The 11,714-nt window shown below is 39.0% G+C and overlaps 2 pseudogenes across 1 annotated transcript; both read left to right on the top strand.

Annotated features, from left to right (window-relative positions):
• Positions 1-746: 746 nt before the first annotated feature.
• Positions 747-3,212, top strand: LOC144635809 (kelch-like protein 25; annotated as a pseudogene). Its single transcript, XR_013567421.1, has 2 exons — positions 747-2,817; positions 2,938-3,212. The product of XR_013567421.1 is annotated as a kelch-like protein 25 (transcript).
• Positions 3,213-8,120: 4,908 nt separating this feature from the next.
• Positions 8,121-11,714, top strand: LOC144635862 (kelch-like protein 23; annotated as a pseudogene).

Genomic DNA, 11,714 nt, shown 5'->3' with positions numbered 1-11,714 from the left:
ATCCATAACAACTGTGGTAGTCTCTTTGTCGCTTTTTTTAAGATTTTAAAACTTCACTAACTGTGAGCGTACTAGCGTTTGTCTTTGCTTCGGGGGTGATAAATTCCATGTGTTTTGCATCAGAAAAGACTAGGTTAGCAATCTCCAGCTTTTGTGCGTTCAAGGTAACTATAGCCTGCGTTGCAGACGAACTAAACCTCGGGGTTTTGTTCGTCTTCAACGCAGGCTAGGTAACTTATGTGGATTGCTTTTTGAACTAGCGAACATACATTTTAACGCATAGAGCAAGTAAACTGCATTTTAGTCTTTTGAGAGGCTTTTATATGAAGCCGTTGTAGTAGGATTTGGGAAAAATATATGGCCTTTTGCCAGCAAACGTGTTTTTCTGGATCCGTAAAGTCTATGTCGCTGTTTGTTGGACATATTTTTTCATTACTTGTCCTAAGTTTTTTGGTCTATACGCTTAAAGCAGAACCTCTCTCGCGTTAATTTCCTTTATTTGAAAGACGTTCCCCCTCCAATTCTCGTTAATTTAAGTCGCAATAATTTCAAAGACCTTTTAATTTACTGGAGCGTTAATTTCCTACAATAAGGTATATCAGTGAAAAGGCTGAAAAGGGCAGGGTTCTCCCCCCCCCCCCCCCCTGGATCAGGTAAAAAATTGTTTTGGCGGGAAGAAACAACAAGAAAGGCGCAAGAAACGTGACTCAGTGTCCCACAATTCAATGCGCACCATCGATAAATCCAATATGGCTGCCTGCAGCAAAGCAGAAAGTTTGGCGGATCTATTCGAATTGCAAGAAAATGAGAGACTAATAGAGTTCGACTTCTACGTTTCAGAAGGAGCTAAGTTTAAGGGAAGAGAAACGAATGCCCTTTCGGTGTTAAACAAATTCAGGCTTGAAGGAGAAGCGGGTTTTTGTGATGTAATCTTGGAGGTGGAGGGTCGACAGTTGACAACTCATCGTTGCGTTTTGGCGGCGAACAGTCAATTCTTTTACACCATGTTCAGTAGTGGAATGAAGGAATCAAACCAAAAACTGTTAAGCCTACAGTCGGTTTCTTTTATAGCCATGTCGCTCATCCTGGATTATTTTTACACCAGAGAAATTGTCATAAATGACGAAAACGTGCTCGATTTGCTGAACGCTTCAAGCTTTTTACTTGTTACGCCTGTGAAAAACGCGTGCGCACAGTTTCTCTACAGAAGGCTGAGTTATGATAATTGTTTTAGCGCTTTGCAGTTAGCCGAGCAATTTGGCGCTGAAGAACTTGCGAAAGAGGCAATAGATTACATTAAAACTAACTTTTCCCATGTTGTGAACAATGAAGAATTTGTCTCCATTTCTCAGAACAATTTAGTTCACCTGATATCCAGTGATGATATACAAGTAGAAAAAGAGGAGGAAGTCTACCAATCTGTGTTAAAGTGGGTGAAACATGATGAGGCAAACCGTGCGGCTGCTTTACCTGAGCTACTGAAACACTTACGAAAGGACTCGCTGCCAAAAGGATTCCTTGAATCTGAGATGACCAGAGAACCACTACTGATGATGGCAAGTAGTCATGGTGATGCTGTTTCTAAGGAAACTAAAAATTCAAAGGAAGCAAAAGTATCCCAAAAAGCAGCAAGTGAGAAACCTATGCAGGTGCTGAGACCATCCACAGAGATACACAATGTCATGATTGGCATTGGTAATAGGGGTCCCCGCAAAGCATTTTTCTATGATTTGGATAAGAAAGAACTGCTTAATCTCATGGATGTACCAGAGTTGGAAAATCTTCAACAGCTTGCTGTTGTTGGACGGACGCTGTATGTGGTCGGAGGAAACAGTCATTCAGATACCAAAAGGCTCAGTGCAGTATGTTTTGATGATTTCAAATACTTTAAGACTTCAGCAAGTTCGAGGGTGCAACTAGAGTTTGAAACAAAGGCATCCTTTAGCCAATACAGAGTAGATGCATCTCTGGTGAGCCTGAATGGACTGTTATATTACATTGGTGGATGTCATTATGAATCAAGGAGTTGTCAAAACACAGTTGAGTGTTACAACCCTGAAATGGATGAGTGGAGTTTCTGTGCAGGACTGAACATTGCCAGATGCAGCTCTGGCTGTGTTGCTTCTGAACAGAACATTTACGTCATTGGTGGAGGAACAAAGTTAGAACCTTGTACTGAACCTGTACTTTCAAGTGTTGAAAAGTATGATCCAGTGAGAAATTCTTGGTCGTATGTAGCTGATCTGAAAGAAGCAAGGTCGCACCCAGGATGTGCTTACTGCAGTGGAAAGATCTATGTCATTGGAGGAACTTACACTGATGGAGTCCTTATTTCTAGTTGTGAGGTATATTCTCCCACAACTGATGAATAGCAAACAATTGCAGAACTGCCTTCCCCTTATTGTGGGATTGACAGTGACATCATTGTAATTGGAAACCAGATCACTGTTCCTTTCAAGGCTCGTGAAACAGAATTTCAGTTTGAAGCTTTGCAATATAACATGCAGTCAAATAAATGGTTGAAAATCAAGAGGTTTGGTCCACGCGACAAGACAGGATCCTTTTCTCTCTGTACCATGAAACTACCTGTGTGTATTTTACAAAGAATTATTGAAGATGAAATTGATCAAGCAGATTGGAGCATCAGTGATGAAGATGATTCATATTCTGAAAGCGACAGCGAGAGCTTATTCCCAAATTTATTCTGGATGTTTTGATGTCAAGTCCCATATTGGCATTGATTTTTGCAGCATGTCAAACTTGTGACCTGCATTGTAACTACATATACGTGTATAGCACTGCAGTCCTGATATTCATGTTATTGAGGTCAGGTTGACATAGGCAGTTGGGTTCTATAGTGACAATACAACTTTCACTGTTTGAGCAAGAAATACGTCATAGACTTCTTAGCATTGATTTTTAAAATGCTGTCTTCAGCTGTCAAGGTGGTTTTCTGCATTTGTTTTTCTGTTACAACCAACTGAAATGTATACATTGTGTTTGCCACAGGGCTGATTTAGACAAATTTGTTGCATTCAACAAGGTTACTGTAATGCAGCTTGCTTGTGTTTGTTGTGTTAGCTACTTACCTTAGGCCTTTAGCTCTTCCTGAAGTATATTCCATCAATGTGAATCCCCACAACAAGAGTTTATTTGTACAAAAGTACCAGTCAACAACTTTGTACCATCTAAATCAGTCCAAAAAATCTTTTTTAAGAAAGCTACAATCCTGGCCAAAAGTTTGAGTAACACTTTTCTTATTACTAACCTTTTGTTTGTGCAAACTAAAGCTTACCTATAATTAACACTCATGTATAATGCCTTACAAAGATATTACCCCCTCCCCCTATCAACAATTTTGAATCCCATGAAGTGTACAAGATGTTTGGAAATGTTTGGCTGCTGACACTCAATGCTGTCTGGGGGCAGGGAGTGATGGGGGGGGAGGGGAGGGGAGTAATTGCAGTACTGTTTTTAAACAAAACATACAGTGTCCCAAAGGTTTTGGCCACAATTGGTAGTTATAACCATTTTAAAGTTTCATTTAATCAGATCAAAAGACACTAGTTAATTATTAATTATTTTAAGTTAAAAGGTATTTTTAATTTTAATTAAATGTTAGATGATTAACAATGGGAAATTGTATTTAAAAAATTGTTGAAAAAATAATGGTGATTATAAAAGTAAAATAAATTATAAGAAATAATTCAATTGTTGAAAACATCGTCTCCATTTCATTAGGTTTGCTCCCCTTCTCTGTAGACCTTTAGTTAACACCAGTATGTAATGGACGTCCTGTCCTATAGCCGAGGGTAGTAAATTTTTCTGTTTGGTGAGTGTATTTTATCCCTCACTTACCTGATGGGCAAAAAACACAGTTGCTTTATTTCTTTGCCGGAGCTGTTGCTATGCGCGGTCTGGCCGGTTGTGTTTCAAAGCTTTCAGTTTCCACCGACAATCTCCCGGAGTCCTTCAACCTTGAGCTCACCTGTACCTCTTAAGGTCGGCACACACTTGGGGACTAGTCGCAGGGATTTGTCGTAGGGACTTGCTTCAGGGACAAGTCCCCTAGTGTGTACTCGTATTTTGCGTCGAAATTCTAGTCGCAGGGACCACACATTTTGGTTCCTAGTGTGACTAGTCCCACGTAAGCTGGTGTGATTTCTGGGACTAGTTGCAGGGACCAATAGTCCCAAAAATAGGTAATTTTTTTGATGTGTACACACTAAGGGATAAGTCCCGCCAAAATAAGCAGATTTCCTATGGCTACATCTACACGTATGATTTCTTAAAACAGAAACGCATTCTTAGCAAAGAGGAATGGGAAGCCCTGACTAATTTGCGAAAAGATGACAGCATTATTATCACAAAACCTGACAAAGGGAATGGCGTTGTTATTGTCAACAAGCTTGATTACTTAAATAAAATGAAACAATTAATTTCAGATGGAACAAAATTTAAGAAACTTGCGCAAAACCCTACGAAGTCTAGAGAGGACAGTTTAATATCTTATCTTCGCAAACTTAAAAAAGATAACATCATCGATGATGCCACCCTCCAAAAGATACTACCATGTGGTTCTACCCCTGGCGTCCTCTATGGACTTCCTAAGGTTCACAAGTCTGGCTGCCCTTTTCGCCCTATTGTTTCCTCAATAAACACTTACAACCTGGCATCTTATCTTGTACGAATACTTCAGCCCATCTCCACAAACCAGTTCACGATCAAGGACTCTTTTAGTTTTGCGGACTGGGCCAAGACGTACAACCATAATAATGAAATGATGTGCTCGTTCGACGCTAGCTCTTTGTTTACTATTAAAAACGGTCCACTAGATAAAACAATACAAATCTGTCTCGACAAGCTATATGCCCTCTCCGATCCACCAACGTTGCCCCGTTTTGTCTTGAAAATTCTGCTCGAGTTTGCCACAAAGAAGAGCCATTACCGAGGAGCAATAGCGTGGAACAGTCTATCCAGCTAGAAATCGACCGATCATTTAAACGAATTCAAGCAATTATTAACCAAATTTGACTTTACTAAAATGAATTTCGATTCCACCGCAGCCCTCATAAAACATAAAGTTAACAGTTACGAATACTATTAATAAGTAAAACTCTGAAATTCAATGAAGCATGCATATAATGTAAATATATAAGGATGTATATAAATTTTATTCTGTAATTAACTAATTTAAGTACACGACCCCACCAGCTCTGCTGATTAATTTATCGTGTTTAAATAAAGTGATTCATTCATTCATTCATTATTCGATGGCCAATACTACGACCAAGTTGATGGTGTGGCAATGGGCTCTTCTTTAGGTCCAGTGTTGGCAAATATCTTTATGTGCCATTTTGAAGAGAAATGGGTACTCCCGGGGGGGGGGGGCACTCCCTATAATGGCCTATACGGGGAGGCTCCGCCCGAAAGGGGTACCTTTTTCATGCTTCAGGTATATAAAAGGGTAGGGATTTCACAAGTGTAGGTATATGAAAGGGTAGGGATATCGGTCATTTAGGTTTTTAAAAGGGCCTTCAATTAAATTATTTCGAACAGACGCACCTTAAGGCTGTATCATTTAAATTTATGAAACGCTGCATAAAAATGACATCCAGACTTCCTGTTTCAGGCCTACGCCATGTCTTTTAGGTATATTAAAAGGGTACCTTTTTTCAGTAAAAGGTATACGAAAGGGGTGTCTTTTCTGTCAAAATGGTATATAAAAGGGTAAGGGGTTGGACCTCGGGGCGGAGCCTCCCCGTACAAAACGTTTTTGAGTAGCCCCCCCGGGTGGGGTACTTAAAAACAACTCTCGCCCTTCTATTTGGTTCCGTTACGTTGATGATACCTTTACCTTGTTTGAAAGCAAAAACGCAGCATATCTGTTTCTTAACTATCTCAATAACTGCCATGCAAATATCAAATTCGCCGTCGAATTTGAAGAGAACAATACAATCCCATTTCTGGATGTTCTCGTCACACGCCATGGACACGCTTTCTCAACATCTATCCCGGACATCTATTAACCAAAAAGACTTTCACCGGCCTGTACACGAAATGGGACTCCTTCACGCCCAGAAAATACAAGATAAACCTCATCCGTACGCTAACTTTTCGTTGTTTTCGCATTTGCTCGTCATCTTCTCTACTACGCTCTTCTTTGAGTGAACTGAGAAAGTTGTTGTCACAAAACGGTTACCCAGCTGGTATTGTTAATTACAACATTAACGATGTCCTGAATAGACAACAAAACAGGCAAAGGGAACTAACCACCACTGTCCCCAAAGAGCAAATTCTATTGATTCTACCCTTTTTAGGTTTACAAAGCAATGTTATCAGTATAAGCAGTTGAAGGCATGCATCGATAAATTTTATGGATGCATTGACCTTAGGGTCATTTTTCAAAGCAATCAACGTATTAAGTCCTTCTTTCCATACAAAGACAAGCTAAACCGCTCTCAGATGTCATAAGTTGTATATAAGGCTAGTTGTTGGGATTGCCAGGATTTCTACATCGGAAAAACAAAACGTAGACTACATGACAGAAAAACGGAACATTTTAAAGCTATCACAAGTAAGAGTCACCCATCCGCTATTGCAGACCACGTCACGTCAACTGGTCATAATTTAAAATGGGACCACTTTGAGATATTAGCAAGGGGACGGTCAGATTTACATTGCAAAATAAAGGAGACTTTACTGATAAGAGATTCAAAACCTGCCTTGAATGAAAATGTAGGCAGCGAAAAACTTTATCTTTACTAGTTTGCACATTTTGTTATGTGCAAATTGTTATTTGATTGTATTTTATTTTCTATTTTTTTTTCATCATCTGTTTTCGTCATTTGTCAATCCTATTGTTTTTTTTAAATTTAAATTTAGTTGTACTTACATTTAACGGTTACTACTGAAGACGTATGTAGAAGCATACGAAACGTCAAGTAAAAGGGTTAGGTCTATTTTCTTCTAACAATGCGTTTGTCCGTAATGTTATTTTTAGTTAAAAGACGTTGTTCTACTACAATAGATCAACTGTTGTATGATGGTTTACTTTTTTGTGCTATTGAAAAGGGAAACCTGTTTCATAGACAACGGCTGAAAAAAAGATCAGTATCAGGAAGTAGAAAATTATTTTGGCGGGAAAACGCAAGAAAATGACCCGGCCCAGTGTCCCATAGATCACTGCGTGCCAACAAGAGGAAATAATTTTTTTCGGGATCACTTTCTTGGGAAGCTTGGAAACCAGGCTTGATTTGGTAGCCTCACAATGTAACCTTGTTTACAGACAACAGCGAAATTTTTTAACAGAATATCCTCTGAAACTTCTTGAGAGTATTAGATGTTTGTTTAGAAGTGTCAAGCGATTCCAAAAATTATTTTGGTTTTCTAGTTTACGAAATATCCGAACTTCGGTATACTATAAAATCGCTATGTTCTCGACACTGAAAAATTTTTTTGGCTCAGCCCGGAAGTATTAATTGAAACAGAAAACCAGTCACGCAAACGAATGAATGGATGAATATCTCTATTTACTTTAAAAACCCAATAAGAATATTCGAAGTTTGTTTAGGTGATTGGCGGATTTCGATCCGTCTTGTTTGTGTAGCACATCGAAATAAAGATGAGCGGGTGTATTGACTATTGTTAGCGATTTTATGGTATGCACAAGCTCGAAAAATTCGTCCACTTAGAAACCAAAACAATTTTAAGAATCGCTAAGGCTTCGTTTGCATTTCTAAACAAATATCGAATATTCTTATTGGGTTATTAATAGAGATATTCCGGGCTGAGCCAAAAAAAAATAAAGTGTCGAGAACATAGCGATTTTATGGTATACCGAAGTTCGGATATTTTGTCAACTAGAAAACCAAAATCTTTTTTTGAATCGCTTGACATTTCTAAACAAACATCTATTATAAATACTCTCAAGAAGTTTCAGTGGATATTCTATGAAAACCAAATTGATTGCAAGGCTGGTACAACGGCAGGAGGGCACTTTGCACATTGAGAGGAGAAGGCTCGGCTACTAAATCAAGCCTGGTTTCCAAGCTCCCCAAGAAAGTGATCCCCAAAATTTTTTGCTGAGGTTGCCATCGGTGCGGCCAACGGTCTGCCAACGATAAAATGCGATAAATCCAATATGGCAGCTAACAGCGAGGGAGAAAGTTTGGCGAGGTTATTCGAATTACAGGACAAGGAGAGACTTAGCGAATTCGAACTCCAAGTTTCCGGTGGAACTAGGCACAAGGGAAGAATGAGTAGTGCTCTTTCGGTGTTGAACAAATTCAGGCTTGAAGGAGAAGCGGGTTTTTGTGATCTAATATTGGAGGTGGAGGGTCGACAGTTGACAACTCATCGTTGCATTTTGGCGGCGAACAGTCAATTCTTCTACACCATGTTCAGAAGTGGAATGAAGGAATCAAACCAAAAACTGTTAAGCCTGCAGTCGGTTTGTTTTACAGCCATGTCGCTCATCCTGGATTATTTTTACACCAGAGAAATTGTCATAAATGACGAGAACGTGCTCGATTTGCTGAACGCTTCAAGCTTCTTACTTGTGACGCCAGTGAAAAACGCCTGCATACAGTTTGTCTACAGAAGGCTGAGTTATGATAATTGTTTCAGTGTTTTGCAGATAGTGGAACAATTTGGCGCTGACGAACTTGCAGAAAAGGCAACCAACTACATTAAAACTAACTTTTCCCATGTTGTGAACAGTGAAGAATTTGTCTCCATTTCACAGAAGGAACTAGTTCGTTTCATATCCAAAGATGATATACTGGTAGAAAAGGAGGAGGAAGTCTACCAATCTGTGTTGAAGTGGGTGAAACATGACGAGGCAAACCGCGTAGCTGCTTTACCTAAGCTACTAATGCACTTGCGAAAGGACTCGCTACCAAAAGGATTCCTTGAATCTGAGCTGACCAAAGAACCAGTACTGATGATGGCAAGTAGTCACGGTGAACCTGTCTCTAAGGAAACTAAAGATTCAAAGCGAGCAAAAGTATCCCAAAAAGCAGAGAATGAGAAACCTGTACTGGAACTTAGACCATCCACAGAGATATGCAATGTCATGATTGGGGTTGGTAATAGGACTCCGCGCAAGCATTTTTTTATGATTTGGACAAGAAAGAAAGGCTTCTTGTCACTAAGGTACCAGAGTTGGAACATCCTCAACACATCGCTGTGGTTGGACGGACGCTGTATGGGTTAGGAGGATGCAATCGTTTAAATATCAGATGGCTGAATACATTTTGCTTTGATGATTTAAGAGACCAAAAGTCCTTAGCAAGTGCAATGATGCAAATCCGGGGGCGACTGAAATGGGAAACAAAGACATATTTTAGTGAATTCAGAGTAGATGCATCTCTGGTGAGCCTAAATGGACTATTGTATTACATTGGTGGATGTCATTACGAATCAGGCAGTTGTCGCGACACAGTTGAGTGTTACAATCCTGAAATGAAAGAGTGGAGTTTTTGTGCAGTACTAAACATGCCCAGATGCAGGTCAGGTTGTGTTGTATCTGAGCAGAACATTTACGTCATTGGTGGAGGAACAAAGTTAGACTTTTATGCAAAACCCATTCTTTCAAGCGTTGAAAAGTATGATCCAGAGAGAAATTATTGGACATATGTTGCTGATTTAAAAGAAGCAAGATCGCTTCCAGGATGTGTTTACTTGGGAGGCAAGATCTATGTCATTGGAGGGTTCAGTTCGTATGGAGTCATCATGTACAACTGTGAAGTATATTCTCCTATGACTGATGAATGGCAAACCATCGCACGGCTGCCTCACCCATATTGCAGGATTGACAGTGATGTCATCATAGTCGAAAACCAGATTACTGTTCCTTTCAGGGCTGATGAAACAGATTTTTCCTGTGAAGCTTTGCAATATAACAGGCAGTCAAATGAATGGCTTAAAGTCAAGAATCTTGGCCCAAGTGGCAAGAAAGAGTCATTTACTCTCTGTACCATGAAACTACCTGGGTTTATTTTACAAAAAATTGCAGGAGACAGGGAAGCTCTGTCAAGCTGATTGGAGCTGTAGTGACAAATAGGATCCATATTTTGAGAGTGACAGTGAAAGGTCATTTCTTAACCCTTTAAGCCCTGACAGTGCCATTTGGCACACAATGTGATACACCTCTTTCCAAAATGGCTAAAAATCCTGTATTCTTTTGTCTTCATGTTAATTGAATTTTAATCCAAAAATTTTTTTGACTTTTGCAGATGCAATCAAGGCCACAAAGGCCAATTAACATGAAAACAGAAGAATAATGTATTTTCTGCCATATTGGAAAAAGGTGTATAACTTGGTCAATGTTTGTTCAATTAATTTGAAGTTTTGCTACCAAAATTGCCTTGGAAAGATCTGAAAATAAAAAATTGTTTAGGGGTACACCCCAAGGGGGGGTACTCGGGATTTGAAGTGAGGGGGATGATCGAAGGATTTTTTGGAGTTTGAAATTTTGGATTCCGGGATTTTTTTTGGGTGAAAAATTTTGCAAGTATAAGTAGGGATGTTTTTGGGTATTTAAAATAATCTGAAGATTCGTGGTAGTGCCTTGGTTGCATAGTTCTGCAAATAAAGTACAAACAAACGTGTTTTGCTGTTGATTTTTGGGGGTCAATTTTTTGATTTAGGGATTTTTTTGAGTTATGTCGGAAGCCCTAGAGATTTTTTTGGGTCTTGATTTTTGCCCCCATTCGATCATCCCCGTCATTTGAAATCCAGAGTACCCCCCCTGGGGGTACACCTACTTTATACGACGATACACATATTTCAATAAATCAATCAAACTATAGTTTACGAGGGTGACACAATAGTTTTTCAACTAATAAATTTGTGGCCCTCTATTTACGTTTCAAAGCCATTTCTTTCAAGACCATAACTTTCTTGTTATTTGTTGACATATTTTATGAACTATTCTGATCAATACCTTTCAAATTGTGTAACATATGTGGACATCTAGTAAATATTTATTGATTTAGGAAAAAAGACCAGTCGTCTCCTCATTTTTGTAGATTTTAACCCCTGATCCAATGATGGCATTGATTGCTGCTGCATGTCAAATTTGTAGTGGCTGGATTACTGTATTGTAACTACATGTATAGCCCTACAGTCCCGATAATCATATAAACAAGGTGGTTGTCAGGAAGTTGGGTTCTACTGTAGCAATGTTAATTTACTGTTTGTAGAAATACTTCATAGCATATTTTTTACAATACTCTATTCATCTGTCAAGGTGCATTATGTTTTTTGTCGACCAGCTGATATGTTAGGTATGTGGTGGCTGTGAAAGAGCCGATTTACATTTTTCTAGATTTTTAAGCATTTTAAAACTTTAGGTTGATTTTATGATTCTTGTGTGAGGACAAAAGTAGCAAGTGACAAAGTTGCACCCTCTAAATGAGCCTAAAGCAGCGGTATCTTTAAGAAAGCTACAATCATGGCTCAAAGTTTGAGGAACACTCTCCTTATTTGTTACCTTTTCAGAGTGCAAATATAAAACAACTGACAATTTAAACTCACAAACGTTGCCTAAGGGAGACATTTCCCCAATCCCTCTGAACAATGTTGAAGCTTATGAACTGTTCAAGAAGAGAGAAAGTCCTCAAACATTTTGGCCATGATTGGTAGTTATAAGCTGTAAAGTTTCATTTTATCAGATGAGAAGACTTTGACTGGAGTACAGTACAGTTGAA

The sequence above is a fragment of the Oculina patagonica genome, chromosome 13, assembly GCF_052425735.1.
Source record: "Oculina patagonica isolate OP01 chromosome 13, crgOcupat, whole genome shotgun sequence".
In the NCBI taxonomy this organism is placed as follows: Eukaryota; Metazoa; Cnidaria; class Anthozoa; order Scleractinia; family Oculinidae; genus Oculina; species Oculina patagonica.
Note: the sequence above shows the minus strand (reverse complement) of the source record. Positions and strands in the feature narration are given on the sequence as shown.